Source organism: Dromiciops gliroides, chromosome 3, assembly GCF_019393635.1.
Source record: "Dromiciops gliroides isolate mDroGli1 chromosome 3, mDroGli1.pri, whole genome shotgun sequence".
NCBI lineage: Eukaryota > Metazoa > Chordata > Mammalia > Microbiotheria > Microbiotheriidae > Dromiciops > Dromiciops gliroides.
In genome coordinates this window covers 386,011,266-386,027,509 of record NC_057863.1, presented here as the reverse complement: position 1 = coordinate 386,027,509, position 16,244 = coordinate 386,011,266, and positions in this window count along the sequence as shown.

The following is a 16,244-nucleotide window of genomic DNA, read 5'->3' as shown; positions in this document are numbered from 1 at the left end:
TGTTACACACAAGCTAACCACGGTATAAAGAATATAGACCATTTAGTAGCACTTATCTACTGACATGTTGGATCTCTTAGACATAGTTACCACAGGCTCAAGGTACTTTATGAGTCTTTATTGTTGTACAGTCATTCAGTTGTATCCAATTCTTCATGACCCCATTGGGCCATACAGTCTTAGCAAAGATACTGGTGTAGTTTGCCATTTCCTTCTCCAGTGGATTAAGGCAAACAGAGGTTAAGTGACTTGCCCAGAGTCATATAGCTAGTAAGTATCTACAGCTGGATTTGAACTCAGGTCTTCCTGACTTAAGCCCATTGCTCTTTGCACTGAGCTGCCTAGTTTCCTCATCCACTCAAAAACATACCTCACAAGTGTGCACCAATGTGTTTATTTTTTACTTGTCCATCAGAAAGTAAAATTAATCCAAAGAAAAGGCATAGGAGCATAATAAGAAAAGTAGCAATAAAATATTTTTGCCATAAATTCAGGGCAGACACTATCAATAAGAACAAGAGAAGCACATAAAAAACATGTAGAGAGGCATACGTGTGTGGGACACCTCTGATGTTACAGGGTTGCTGATGTCTTCTGGTAAAGTCATGCTGCTCCTGCCAAATCTGTTCCTTATTGTCCTTGTATGGCACGTGGTTTCTTCTAGATGTATAGTATCTAGCAGGTAGGTGTATAGTGTGTGTGTGTGTGTGTGTGTGTGTGTGTGTGTATATATATATATATATATATATATATATATATATATATATATATATATATATACACACACACACACATATATGTATATATACCTATGTGTGTATGTGTGTGTGTGTGTGTATAGTCTCTGCCAGCATTGCTCCCTATTGATCTCATATTGCAGCTCTTCAGCTTTGCTGTGCTGGCTTCATAGTCACTTTCAGGTATAGCTCCATGGAGGTCAAGGTTGTGGAACTTCTCTCAGTTTCCAGTTTTTCGTTTCAGGTAAAGTCCCCAGATGAGAAGGATGAGTTAGCTCTATCATGCTCTTTTAGTTTAAAGCCCTAAAATTCCCTTGCTTCACATCTTTTAGAAAAAGACAAAAACCCTAATACCCAATCATTGGGCAAGGGGGAAACAACTTTTTGAGGGGGAAAAAACCTTCATGATTCCCCCCACCCCCACAAAGAGTAGACAAGTTTTCAGACCCTTGGATAGAAAGGGCTTTTCTCTCTAGGTGAGAGTCCTTTGTGCCAGATGCCAAGCTCTTTGAAACACAGAGCACTAGTGCACTGTAGGTGGAGCTATGAATCAGTACAGCCATTTCATTAAGCAATTTGGAATTGTGCAGATAAAGTGACTAAAATATCCATTCCCTTTGCCAAGAGCTTCCATTACTATAATTTTACAGCAAGGCAGCCACTGATAAGAAGAAAGTCCACATATACACCAAAATATCTCAACAGAATTTATTATGGTAACAAAGAATTAGAAACAAAGTAAATGCCCATCAATTGCGAAATGGCTAAACAAATTGTGGTACATGAATGTAATAGAATATTACCATGCTGTAAGAAATAATAGATGTAATGAATACAGAGAAGCATGGAAAGACATACATGAACTGATGTACAGTAAAGTTAGTAGAGGCAAGAAGACAACATACACAATAACTACAAGTAAATGGAAAGAACAACCACAGGAAAAAATCAAATGTGAAAAATCATAAAGAAAAAGCATGGCTTTAAAGAAGAAATATGAGAAAATACTCTCATCCTACCTCATTGCAGAAGTGGGAAGTCCATAAGTGTGGTGCATTGCATATGTTTTCCAAATGTCTGTTTTAGCATGTTTATCAGTTATACTGATTTTCCCCCTTTCTCTTCATTTTTGCCATTTTTATTTTAAAAATACCACCTGTTATATGGGAGGACTCTTTGGGAGGGAGAAGAGGGATAGTGAGGGAAATTATGGTGGTGTATAAAAACAAAACATCAATAAAAACTTATTTAAAACAAACAAAATAGCATATTACCAACATCTGCAATGGTATATTACCATGAACTACAAAATTTCTATAAAATCTTTTATCTAATTAGATTCAACTCATTATTCTAGCTATTAAGACCTTTTGGGATCTCATTACAATAAAATTTATTTGCTGATATCCAGTTTTGTGTCTACTACAAATTTGTTAAGTGTTATATAGACAGAAATATTAAGCGGGACGACAATTTTGTAGCATATCATTAGGAACCACCCTCCAAGTTGATAACAGCCCATCAACAAGTACTCCTTGGGATCACCATTTCAACAACCTTTGAATCTAACTATAATTATATCCAACCCAGATTTCTTTAGCTTATTCACAAAAAATACCACAAAAGACTTGGTCATATCCCCTCTGAAACATGTACTATGCCTGTGGCATTTCCTGATCTACCAGTTAGATAACTCAATCAAAAAGAGAAATGAGGTTACACTGCTGTGACTTTTTCTTTAGTGAATCCCTGCTGATTTCTAATGATTACCTTTTTCCTGTGTTCACAAATCATCTCTTTAATAACCCATAATAATAGTAAGCATTTATATAGTGCTTTAAGGTTGGCAAAGCGCTATTCATGTTATCTCATTTGATCCTGGCAACAACTCTGTGATATAGGTGCTATTAAGATCCTTATTTTATAGATGCAAAAACTGAGGCTGAGAGGGTAAGTGACTTGCCCAAGATCACACAGCTAGTAAGTATCTGAGGTAGGATTTGAATTCAGGTCTTCCTGATTCCAAGTTCATCAGCTGTATTAGTTGCCTATATTGGTGGTAGAGAATCAGTGTAAATTTCAACAGCTTGAAGAATTCACATTTATTTCAGAAAGTCATGTTAACTAGCCTATTTTCTATGATTCCTTAAAGGTCACCATTGATGGTTCATCAGTCATAATGGCTCTTTCAGCATCTTAGGAAGTAATTTATCTTGGCTATTTATCTTGAATTTACTCTGTGCAGTCAGGTGCTCTCCTTCCACTCCCTCACCCTTCTTGGGCTTCACTTCCCTCCTGACCATACTGATTTTACTTCTTTCTGTCATACACACAATATTGTACTAAGTGCTGGGACAATTGATTGTATCTGTGTACCTTTGGTGCCAGGGGAGGTTAAGGTGAGAGAAGAGGGAAACTTATTATCTAAAAGAGGGATGAGTGGCTATAAAGCAATAAAGTTTCCTCAAGCCATGTATACAAATCAGTTTATTCACTTTATAGTCACAGATCATCTCCACCATTCAGAATGAAATAGTTTTATTTCCATAAAATCTTCCCCATTGCCCTCACTCTCAGATCTCTCCATTCTCTGAATTTCATGAGCACATAGTCTATACCACACATAGCACTTGAGAGTAATGTGATCTTTAATTCTTCACATGTATGAGATCAGTCTTATCTTTATAAACTTGTAAGCTTCTTTAGGCTGGAGACTATGTCTTCTAATTATCCATATCTCTCATAGTACCTACTACAGTGCTAAAGTACAGACCACAATGAACACCTGTTAGGTGATTGAAAAAGAAAAGCAGCCTAGTGTGGTGGAAAGCATACTGAATTGGGAATCAGGAGCCTTGGGCTCTAGTCTCAGGTCTGCCATTACATTAGCTATGTGATTTTGGGTAAATGATTTCATGTCTCTGGACATCAACTTCCTTATCTGCAAAATGAGGCAGGTACACTTGATCATCTCTGAGGTCCCTCTGAGACCTAATAGTCTAGGAGAAGGGATTATATTATCAAAGAAAACTAATTTGAAAGCTACCTAGTACATAGCTATGAATATGGTAGGTATGCACTATGAAACTGTTGACTAATTGGTGAAAGATCTCCAAGTAGAAATATAGGTAAGTCCCCACTTTATTGTGGTGTTGCATTATGCTGGTGCTCTCATTTGGCATGCTTAATAAAGATCTATACTTCACTTCTCACTTTACCCATTCATTCAACCATTTCTGCTGATGTCCAAAAGCAACAGTGCATGTACAGTCAAGATACAGTGAGTGAGCACTCAGGATATAGATGTCAGTGTCCTACAATCTGAACACAAGGGTCCCACAACCTCTGACATAAGTGTAGAAGGTGTTGATTAGGAAAGTTCCATGATCAATTTGATCCCAAAAGAGTATGGACACATCTATTGGAACCTTGTAAAGAGGACAAAAGATAGCCCCTGAGTTCAGTTACTGGGGTTGCCTGCCATTTTTAGTGATGACTCTGAGAATGTTAAACTTCTATTACAGGAAGCTACTCTTCTACACTTGCCTGCAAAAAGAGTTGACAAACAGTTGTATTTTTCTTCCCTCTGAACAAGATGCCAGCAGAATGTCTATATGTTATGGCAAGAAAACCATGATCATCAAATTGATCAAGACCTCCCCATATCACCTCCATCACCTCGTTACATAGACGTGTGAAAGAACAGGGAATGGTTCAGAAGGTATGGTCAAGGCCACAGCTGCTACTGAATATGTAACACAGTCATCACTGCCCAAACCTTTTGGTATTCTCTGGGCTCAAATGAGAGCTCACACAGCGTTAATTAAAGCCCAATATACAAGATGAAAATCAACCAAGAGAAACACAGAAGCACACAACCAGGGACAATCGAACCCTACATTTAAATCTCGTTTCCCATAAGAATATCTCAATTAGCTCACTACTTCTTTTTCCTTCAAATATACGTTTCTATATAGCGATAGTAGGATGAGCATTCCAAATAGACAACATCCAAGAAATTTTTCTCCTTAATTTTCTCTGCTGCTAATAGGCAGTATTAGAGTTAGAGAGAACTTGGTGCAGTCATCAGGTCTACTGCCTGCACATGCTGTTTGGCACCTGAATAGCTCATCTGCTCTGGTCAGTGCTATAACAATAAGGAATGAGCAGTCAGGACATAGGGAGTACAAAGATAATAAGAAACCACTTAGTCATCTTAAATGAGCTCAAGTTAACAGGCCAAGACAAAGACAAACTACACTGGCTGATGTAAAGGATTTTTAAATATGGAGAATGGGAAAGACACTACTAGGAAGAACTAGAATCAGACAAAAATCTTCTCCAATTTTCAAAATAAGGAAAAGGTTGCTTCTTTAAACTATAGAGTCATGAGCTTACTTTTTTCTAGTGTAATGAGGGTCTGTCACATATAAGGACCCCATCGACTTGCTAGAATGGTGTGTTCACATGGAGTACACTAAGTAGCTCCTGCTTGCTAGAGAGAACTGTGATAACTGGGACATGCATGGACATTCAGTAATTGGTTCTTGTTGGCCTACCATGTGGTTTGGGAGGAGCTTTCATCCATTGACTGTGTAGCTGGAACTGTCACTGTTTTCAGAAGGGTCTGAGTCAGCTTCAACCTTCTCTTTACTATATTTGCACATGGGGCAATAACTCTTCTACATGGCTCCAGTGAGAGAAACATGCTATGATAAGGTAAAGGCTGTGGGGCCTTCCTTTCCTGAAGTCATATGGCCCCCAAGAAATGAACCTGGGTCCCAGCCTTTTCATTCATTTTTCCCCATTCTAGATGCTTTGGGAGTTCCAAAGACCAGAAAAGTGAACCACAGGAATCTGGATGTCAGAAACCAAGTTGAGTTTTTACAGTCAATGCAGCACTGATGCTGAGAAGCCAGCGTTTATAAGCCATCTATGCCAGCCCAACAGCAGCACTCATCTGGCATCTTTGGACAATAATTTGGTGAGCCCAAGCTGTATACAAACTGATCTAAACTGTGGTATAGGGGAAATTATTTGATATATTAGTTTGTTCTTGCTATGTGTGCAAAGTAAAAATCCCTATGTAAAAGCAACTCAGTATTAAATATAACTGGGGTGTTAGTCATTGTTCCCTCAAATTAGGTGAACATAACCAGTGGGAGCTGGAGGCAATGGCAGACGAAAGAGACACCTGACAATCCTCTCAAGAGACCCTAGAACCCTGAGAAGAAATGGAGCCTGCACAGCCCCTCCGAGATCCGGGCCAGAGCACACGTATTAGACTGGTATTTTCTGAGTCTTCATCCTCCTGGATCCTTCTGCAGTTTGCGGCCACCCTTCATAACTCTTCCAGTATTTCCAGTCTTCTTACACTTTACTCCCCCGCCATGAACTCTACAATCCATTTATACTGGTCTCCTTGCTGTTCCTCACACACAACACTCCTATCCCCACCTCCATTAATTCTCACTGGCTGTACCTCCTCATATCTGCCCACTGATTTCAAGATTCAGATAAATTCTATCTTTTGCAGGAAGTTTTTCCTGTTCTCCCCCCCACCTTGCCCTGTAGGTTCTTTCCAATATTATCTTCCATTTATACTTTTTTTTTTGGTGGGGTAATAGGGATTAAGTGACTTGCCCAGGGTCACACAGCTATTAAGTGTCAAGTGTCTGACGCTGAATTTCAGGTCTTCCTAAATCCACGGCCAGTGCTTTATCCACTGCACCACCTAGCTGCCCCCATTTATACTCTATATAACTTGTATGTACATATTATTTATATGTTGTCTTCCCCACTGGAATATAACCTCCTTGACTATGGTTGTTGACTCACTGACTGCCTGACTACATCACCCACCTAGACACTCTTCAGTTTCTTTGACCCTGCTTTCTTTCTGGTTTTCCTTCTATCTCTCTCGAATTCTCCACTCTTCTTTGTTGGTTCATCATCCATTTCTGACATTTTAAGTGTGGATTATCCCCCAAGGGTTTGTCCTGGGGCCAAACCTGGGTCTTCTCTACCTCTTAGTGGTCTCATAAGCACCCATGACTCATTCATCTCCTCCATGCAGAAGCCTCCCAAATCCAGATATCTGGACCTACTCTTCCCTTGAATCTTATCCTGCAACTTCTGGCTGCTAGAACATCACTTGAATATACTGCAAGAACACCAGCCACAACATGTCTAAAATTAAACTAATTATCTTTCTCACCTAAACCTGTCCTTCCTGCCAACTTCCCTATTTCTGTTGAGTACACCATTATCCTCTCATTCACCCAGGTTCAAAACCTCATAGTTATCTTTGAGCTTTCATTTTCCTTCATGCCCCTGCTTCCCTCCCCACATCCAATCAGTTGACATTTTCTGTCACCTACCTCTGTAACATCTCTTACAGGCTAGTCCAGGTCCATATCACTTCATTCATCCCGTCACCTGAATTTTTAATAGCTTCATAATTAGTTTTCCAGCTTCCATTTTCTCCCTTTCTTCCAGTCCATTCTCCATATGCCTACCAAAATAATCATAGAGTAAGAATTGGAAGCAACCATATAGGCCATCTTTTCCAAATCTTCATTTTACAGAACAAACTGACTGAGGTGGTTACTTGCTCACGGCTACATAGGTAATAATGAAGTGAAGATCTGACCTCAAGGCCTCTGACTCAAATCTAGTAGCTTTTCTATTATACTATGTCACACCCCTTTTCCTAAGTTGGGGGTTTAACCATATCACTGGACTGAAAAATCTTCAATGTCTCCCTATTACCCCTAGGATAAAATACAAACACCTTGGCCTGGTGTTTAAGGCCCTCCACAGTTTGGGTCCAATTTACCTTTAACAGCAAGTCCCATTTTACATTACTTCTTTTCAACCCCATTCGACTAATAACATCTGTTTCCTAAACTAAATATGCTATCTCCTACTTCCATGCATTTGCATAGCTCGCCCTCTGTAAAGAATTAATTTTGGTCCCCATACCTCCATGTCTGACACATACTGTCTTCCAATTTCTCCCCCTTCAGAATCCTTATCTTTCCTCAAAGCTCAACTTGGATGCTATCACTTCTATATATATATATTTCCTTCATCTCCTGAGATGTATTTCTAATAGCAATATGAATGGTCTCTTCTTTGACACTACTCTTGTATTATTCTTATCTGTACATGAACTGAACTGAAAATTCTAAAATACATCAATAAACAATAATTTATATTTAAATAATAATTTAATATGATAAAGGGATGGTTTGAGAGCATTTAGAAAGGAGAGTGATCAGTTAAAAAGGGCAAAAATTCATAAAGAACAGGTTATATCAGACAAATGTAATGAGGAAATTCTGCAGACCATGGTGTTCCTAGACTCCAGCATGACATCTGACAAGGTCAGTCCATGTCCATGTCCATTATCCAGTGACCATGATAGAGAGATGAGAGTGCCATAAGGGAATTTGGTACTAGATGACTGATTGAATTCAACCAGTAGTGATTAATGAAGTAGTAATAAATGTCAACCTGGATAGAGGTCTTTAGTGAAGTACCCCAGGAATTTGTCCTTGGCCCTGTTATGTTCAATCAATCAATGATTATATATAGATAGATCTGTATATAGATATAGATATGTTTATATGCAAATATACGTATATATGTATATATATACATATATAAAATCAATGTCTGGTAAATTCAAAGGCAGCATGCTTATCAAAGTTGCAAATGGCATAAAGCTGGGAGGGGGTAGCTAAGAGGTTGAATGACAAAATCAGAATACAAAAAGATCTTGACAGGATAGTAAGATGAACTGACTATTAAGATAAAATTCAAGGAGGCTATTAACTGCATAAGTACAAAATGAAGGAAGCATGTCTATATGACGATTCGGGTGAAAGAAATCTGGAGTTTTTAGTAGACTCCAACTTCGATGAATCAACAGTGTAACATTTTAGTTCTACAAAACGATTCAATTGTAACCTGCCTTAAGAAAAGCAAGAAAATAATATATACAATGACTACAAGATAAATGGAAAGAACAACATAAAAAGAAAGTGAATAGTCCAATTGTAATGACTTACAAAATTTGGCGTAGTAGAAAAATTGAAAAAGTATACCTCTTTTCCTTTGCGGGGGGAGAGGTGTGGATTATAAACTATTAGATTCAACAGATGTATCAGTTTATTTTGCTGATCTGCCTTTTTTTCTTTCTATTTTTATTTTCTGTTACCAAGGATGGCTAGCTAAGAAAGAGAGAGGAAAGGCATGTATTTGAAAATCAGAATAATGTCAAACCAAATAGCAATTATACTTTTTTTTTTAATAGAGACACAATGTTTAGACCGGAAGGCAATAGTCCTTTGTTCTCTACCCTGGTCAGATCAGATGTGGTGTACTGTTTTTGGTTCTAGCATGACACTTTAAGGACCATGGTAAATTGAAGACCTCAGAAAGGAGGGTGGACAAAATAGGGGGAGGGGCAGAGGCCATATGATATGAAAATAAGTTCTAAACAAATTATGATATAAAGATGTACTAGAATATCATTGTGCCATGAGAACTGATGAAAGAGATGGTTTGCAAAGATACCTGGGAAGATTTATCCGAATTGATAGAGTGAAGTGAGTGGAACCCGAACAACTTATTCTGTAAGAACAACATTGTAAAGATGATCAACTATGAAAGACCTGAGAGATCTGATCCAACATGGTGACCAACCACAATTCCAGAAGCATTTCTACCTACTTCCTGCTAGAGAGATAGTACATACCAGGTACAGTATAAGACATCTCTTTCTAAGAAATGGACAATATGGGGTATTTTTTTGCTTGACTATGCATATTTGTTATGTGTTTTATTTTTTATTTTTCAGTGGAGGGAAGGGTAAGGGGAGAAAGAAGATATTTAATAATTGAAAAACTTACTAAAAAATATAAGCCTGCCTTGGGAAAACAAAACTAGTTCAAAGAAATGGAGATGTTTAGCCAGAAGAAGAGACGTTTTAGGAGTAGAAGAACTTGATCACTGATTTCAAGTAAAGGAGAAGATTCATTCTTCCTTCTCCAGAGTAAATAACTAGGTATAATGAAGTCAATCTTTCAAAGAGGCAGATTTTAGTGAAGAAAACCCTTCCTCAACATTACAGTCTTTCATCAGTGTAAAGAAATCATTGTCATAGACAGTAGATTCCTTATCACTAGAGGTCTTTGAAGGAGGGACTAGATAATCACTCCCTAGATATATTTTAAAGGTATTCCTTTTTAGTTATTGTTCCTACTACTTGACCTCTGAGTGCACAGATAGGACACAGGGAGTGTGGTGTCATAATCTTGGAAGTAGATCATCACCAACTTTGGAGTCAGAAGTCTTGGATTGAAATTCTGGCTCTGCCACTTTACTATCCCATTTGACCTTGGGCAAGGCCCTTAATGGGGGCAGGTAGGTGGCACAGTGGATAGAGCACTGGATAGCGCCTGGAGTCAGGAAGACTCATCTTCCTAAATTCAAATCTAGCCTCAGAAAACTTACTAGCTATGTAACCCTGGACACTTAATCTCTGTTAGACTCTATTTCTTCATCTGCAAAAATGAACTAGAGAAGGAAATGGCAAACCACTACAGTATCTTTGCCAAGAAAACCCCAAATGGGGTCATGGAGAGTCAGACACGGCTGAAAACAACTGAACAATAAGAAGAAAAGACCCTTATCTCTATCTCTACACCTGTTTTCTCATCTGTAAAAGGAAAGGGTTGGACCTCTAAGAACTAGTTCAAAGATTCTATTTTGAACTCTTAAGTACATCCCCACCAAGATGTAGAGCCGTAAATCAATCAAATAATAAACAAACATTAAAATTCTAGACACTATATTAGGCTCAGGGAATTCACATTAAAAAGAATTTTATGTTCTATCAGGGGAAAAACATATATACATACATATATATACACACACATATATACATGCATATATATATACACACACATATACATACATACATATATACACACACATATACATGCATATATATATACACACACATATACATACATACATATATATACACACATACACACACTAAATACAAAATAGAAGCAGAAGAGTGGTGGGAGGCACTAGCAAATTAGTTGATTGATGATCTCAAGAAAGGCCTCATGTAAAAGGTGGCACTTGACCTGAGTGCTGAAGGAAACTAGAGATTCTGTGCAATTCTATCCCAAAAGTTGAGAATGCTTGATATTCTGTTAGTTAGGTCACCATCTTTTATCTTAAGTAAACTTGACCTAATTTTATGAGACAGTTCCATTTAATATTTCTATTAAATGCTTTTGGCTAGGATGATTTAATTACACTTACAGGATACATGGCATATGTAGTCAGGATTTTGCCCTAGAGTAATTTGCTTTAAGATGAAGTATTTAGAGGTACTATGACTAAAAATAGGGATAACAGTTGTATGTATACTTAGTTATTTAGTTTTGTCAATGTTTAAAATTAAGTGCACAATAAAGTATTTTTTAAATAAATAAACATTTAAAAATAAGAATCACTAACAATTTTTTTTTTTACTTTCACTGTAATTCTCTACTATCTAAAAGTAAAGTAGTACTTTAACAGTAAACTAGGTACTTTCTACAAGCAATTTTTTAAGCATAAAGAATAGAATTTTTGCCTTTACCTATCTTGTTTTTAGAATAAAAATGCAGATGCCATTTCTTCTTCCTAATATAGCACAATCAGCATTGAAGTATTAGAAACCAAATAAGATCATTTTACTGTCATCAGTCATGATAGTAGATCACAATAAAAATGCTAGTAGATCTGTACCATTTAACAGCTATCTGTTCTCCTTTCTTAATCCTTTGCAACCAGTGTGTTGCTCCTAAGCTTCAACTGTCTTTATAGTCTACTTGCCAATGTGTACCAACAATATTTAAAGGTATGCTTTTTAATATTGTTTTTAAACAATTTTAATATTGTTTTTAAAAGATGCTTCATAATGTTTCTTATTCTCCACAGGTATTTAAAGATTGATTTTCACCCATGAGAAAGGAAGAGGAAGGTTGTTTTCAACAATTCTCATCAGCATATTAAATGATTATGACAAATAATTTTGGCTAATATCTATCTCTCATCACTTTATCTGCATATAAATTACCATTAATCAAAATCCACCTCTGTTAATGTATCAGTAAATCTGAAGCAATGATTGCATATTCTTAGAAGGACACCTTGTGAAGAGAACCATTAAGACTATTTTTATAGCATCAATTTAAATGATTTTTTTAATCAATGTATAGGATATATCTTGTAGTCTTTGGTCAATTGGAAGATTGAGAAGATTTGGTGAAAAAGTATCTGTGAAAATGTGCCTGTATCCTCCATGTTTTTATCAAAGATATACTAGATACATGAATAGTCTGTTATAAATATTTTATAGAGATTAAAAAGTAGGTATATTGGTCAGTAATGCTGAAGTTTTTCTGGGTCACTTTTATTTGGCAATAAAACTATTCCTTTTTCTATTTTTATAGATTCTTCCCTTTCTGATATTTCTTGAAAAATCAGCCCCTGAGGACTTTTTAAATTAAGACACCTGCAATACAGATTCCCTCTCTAAGGATTTGGTTGGGCCCCAGCTATTTTTCCTGGTTTCTCCTTTGTAGATGTTTTGTTTACTCCCTTATATAGCAATTCCAAATGTAGTAGCCCTTGTTATTGAGGATAAGAACTGATCACTATTAATAAAAAACCTAACAAACCCATCCCATCTCATATCTATTTGTTGTACTTCTATTTTCCTCTATAAATGTTCTCACTTTGTAAGGTCTCACATCAAGTTTTCTGCAGGCTCATTTTCCTGGCCACTGCAGGTGATCCTGCTTTCGTTTCTCTGGAACACTCATCACCCTTGGTTGCTATATAGCCACTTGGCAAAAAAGATCTAACATTTGCTGGTTAAGATGATTTCTGGGCTCTTTTGGTCTCATTGTGGAATTGTTTTAGACTGGCTAAACTCCTCAGAGTAAGAGTTATGATTTAAATCAATATCTTTACTTTTTACTATTCAGTCAATTATCAAGTCCTGTCAATAACAACTCTTATAGCTATGCTTTCCTGTTCTTTCACACTACTGCAGTTGAGGCCATCATTACCTTTCACCTGAATTATGGTATGAGCCTCCTGGTCTCTCTGCCTCCTACTCTCACTTCTCTTTAATCTTTCCTTCACACAATTGCCAAATTAATATTTATGATGAAAAGTGACCATGTGATTCCCCTGCTTAAAAACTTTCAGTGGCATATCACATGATTAGCAATTTGGCAGACTCATTTTTCTGTATAATTTCTCAACCTAAAATATTTTTAATAGTATCTTATTTTTTCCCAGTTACAGGTAAAGATAGTTTTCAACATTCATTTTTGTACAATTTTGAGTTCCAAAATTTTCTCCTTCCTTCCTTTCCCTGCTTCCCCCCTCCCCAAGACAGAAAGCAATATGATATAGATTAAATGTGTACAATCGTGGTAACATTTCCACACTAGTCATGTTGTGAAAAAACAAAACAAAGGGAAAACCACAAGAAAGAAAAACAACAACAACAAATAAAGTGAAAATAACATATTTCAATCTGCATTCAGACTCATAGTTCTTTTTCTGGATGTGGAGAGCATTTTCCATCATAAGTCTTTTGGAATTGTCTTGGATCATTGTATTGCTGAGAAGAGCTAAGTCTATCATAGTTGATCATTGCACAGTGTTGCTGCTATTGTATACAATGTTCCCCTGGTTCTGCTTACTTCACTCAGCATCAGTTCATATAATTCTTTCCAGGTTTTTCTGAAATTTGCTCTGCTCATCACTTCTTATAGCAGAAAAGTATTCCATCACATTCATATACCACAACTTGTTCAGCCATTCCCAATTGATGGGCTCCTTTCGATTTTCAATTCTTTGACACCACAAAAAGAGCTGCTATAAATATTTTTGTACATGTGGGTCCCTTTTTATGATTTCTTTGGAATATAGACCTAGTAGTGGTATTGCTGAGTCAAAGGGTATACACAGTTTTCTAGTCCTTTGGGCACAGTTCCAAATTGCTCTCTAGAATGGTTGGATCTGTTCACAACTCCACCAACAACACATTAGTGTTCTAATTTTCTCACATATTCTCCAACATTTATCATTTTCCTTTATCATTTTGATCAATCTGATAGGTGTGGGGTGGTACTTCAGTGTTGTTTTAATTTTCATTTCTCTAATCAATAGTGATTTAGAACATTTTTTCATATGACTATAGCTTTAATTTCTTCTTCTGAATACAGAGATAGCTTTAATTTCTCCATCTGAAAACTGCCTGTTCATATCCTTCGACCATTTTGCAATTAGAGAATAAAAGGGTGTTTTTTTTAAAGAAGGAAATTTGTGCCAAATCTATAGCAACTAATGCTATAGATTATAAAAACACCACACAAGGAAAGAAAAGATACGTGAAATAACATAAGAGAACTTAAATACTCAATGCTTCCGTTTACCCCAAATGATGAGGGAAGCTGGAGTAAAATACTAGGGAAGAAGAAGAAGAAGGAGGAGGAGGAGGAGGAGAACAACAAGAACAACAAGAAGAGGAGGAGCCAAACATCTACACCCAAAAGACTGAGCATAAGACTGTTACAGTCAGATGAACCAATAGTGAGATTCATAAAGACAGAAGTGTAACCTGGGGTTCAAGCTTGGACATATGCACAAAACTTTCCTCACTAGTCAAGAGAATGATTACTTTGACACTTTGTGCCTGTGTGAGGAGCAGAGTTGATAAGAACTTGAGAGAGGTGAGCTCTTCTGGCTTCCTCCTTAGAGAAAAAAGAGAGGTTCTAGGGTGTTTTCAGGAAGAGACCCCCCGCCCCAGAGGGTGAGACATTGGGAAGGAGCTGATATGTAGAGGTGCTGCTGCCTCTAGCAGGTACCTGATATCTAACTAGCAAACCTAGAGACTTTGGAAAATGTTTCCTTGGGTGAAACTGGGAACTGTGTTTCTGAAATACCTCCCTCCTAGCGTGTGTGTGTGTGGGATCTCATTTACTCTGTACATTGCCGAGTAGATGCTTGTATGTATTCTTCTCTGATTTTCATTTAAGATTGGCTTGGATAAATGTTTTTCACTATTGTGATGGTCATTGTGAACTAGCATTTGGTGGGAAAGGAGTCAAGCCTGGGGATATAACTTAGGGCAATCATTTCCTATTAAGGGGAATCAACTTGAATATAAAAAATAATTTTCCCTAAACTAGGCATAAGGTGTGTGTGTTTGGGGGGGGGGTGTCAAGCAAGTGTGAGGGAAGCAGGGAAAGACAAATTAATCTAATCAGTGGTGTGCTGGAGCTAGCTTTTAACAGCTCCAGAGTCAATCATTAAATTTTAAGTATAAGAATTTAAACCTTGAAAATTGGTAAATGCTACAAATCAGGCATTGATTCATGATTTTGTTGATTGCCTAGACTTAAAGTGATAGTCAAAATGTTAATAATACAAATTTAAATTAAAGGTGGGTCATGCATACATTTTTTTAGAGAGCCAATTATCAAACATTTACAACATATCCCTAAATATAATTCTAGTGCAGTATTTTCTTCATGAAAGAGCAGAGCAGGCCAGACTCCTAGCCTCAATACCAACTCCCCTCAATGAAAGTTTAGATCTTTATTTAGGGAAGGGATCTTAGAAACCCATTGGCATATTCCTCCCCAAATCAATTGCCCAGTTATCTCTTCAAAATCATCAAACTAATATCAGTTAATATTTCCTCACTGACACCTCTAATTAGCACCCAATATAATTTTATCACTTAGCAATCAATTAGTTCATTATAAAGAAATATTTACTAGAAAGATATAGCAAGAACAGAAGTTACAAAGCATTTCCACTCAACATACTCTCACCTATGTCATCTTAGTACCTGTGTATATTGGGCTCCAACTTAAATGGGTTGCTACAAAACATTTGCTCCCACCAAGTTCACATCTGAATGTGGCATAGTCAATGGATGAGTCCCTTCCTCTTGGATGTCAGAGAGCCATTGTTTCACTGGGTCAAGCAGGTCAATCCTTGCCAGGCTTAATTCCTGACAGACTCTGGCACAGACTCCCATCCTGGAACTTTTGGAAGCTTGCTTTGGTGTGTGTGTGGGGGGCAATGAGGATTAAGCAACTTGCCCAGAGTCACACAGCTAGTAAGTGTCAAGTGTCTGAATTTGAACTCAGGATTTCCTGAATCCAAGGCCGGTGCTTTATCCACTGTGCCACCTAGCTGCCCCCTGGAAGCTTGCTTTTAAAGCAGGTCACGAGTACCTCTTCAGGCCTGGCTACTGGAAAATTCTAATATGGACTTCTATCCTTTTGAAGTTCACAAGGTCACGTGTTGTCTCCAATACTCCTTTACCAAGGACAGAGAAGAGTAGATCCAACAGAAAGAATCAACAGCAAGACCATGAGCTCATGGCTTCATGGTACCTCCAGG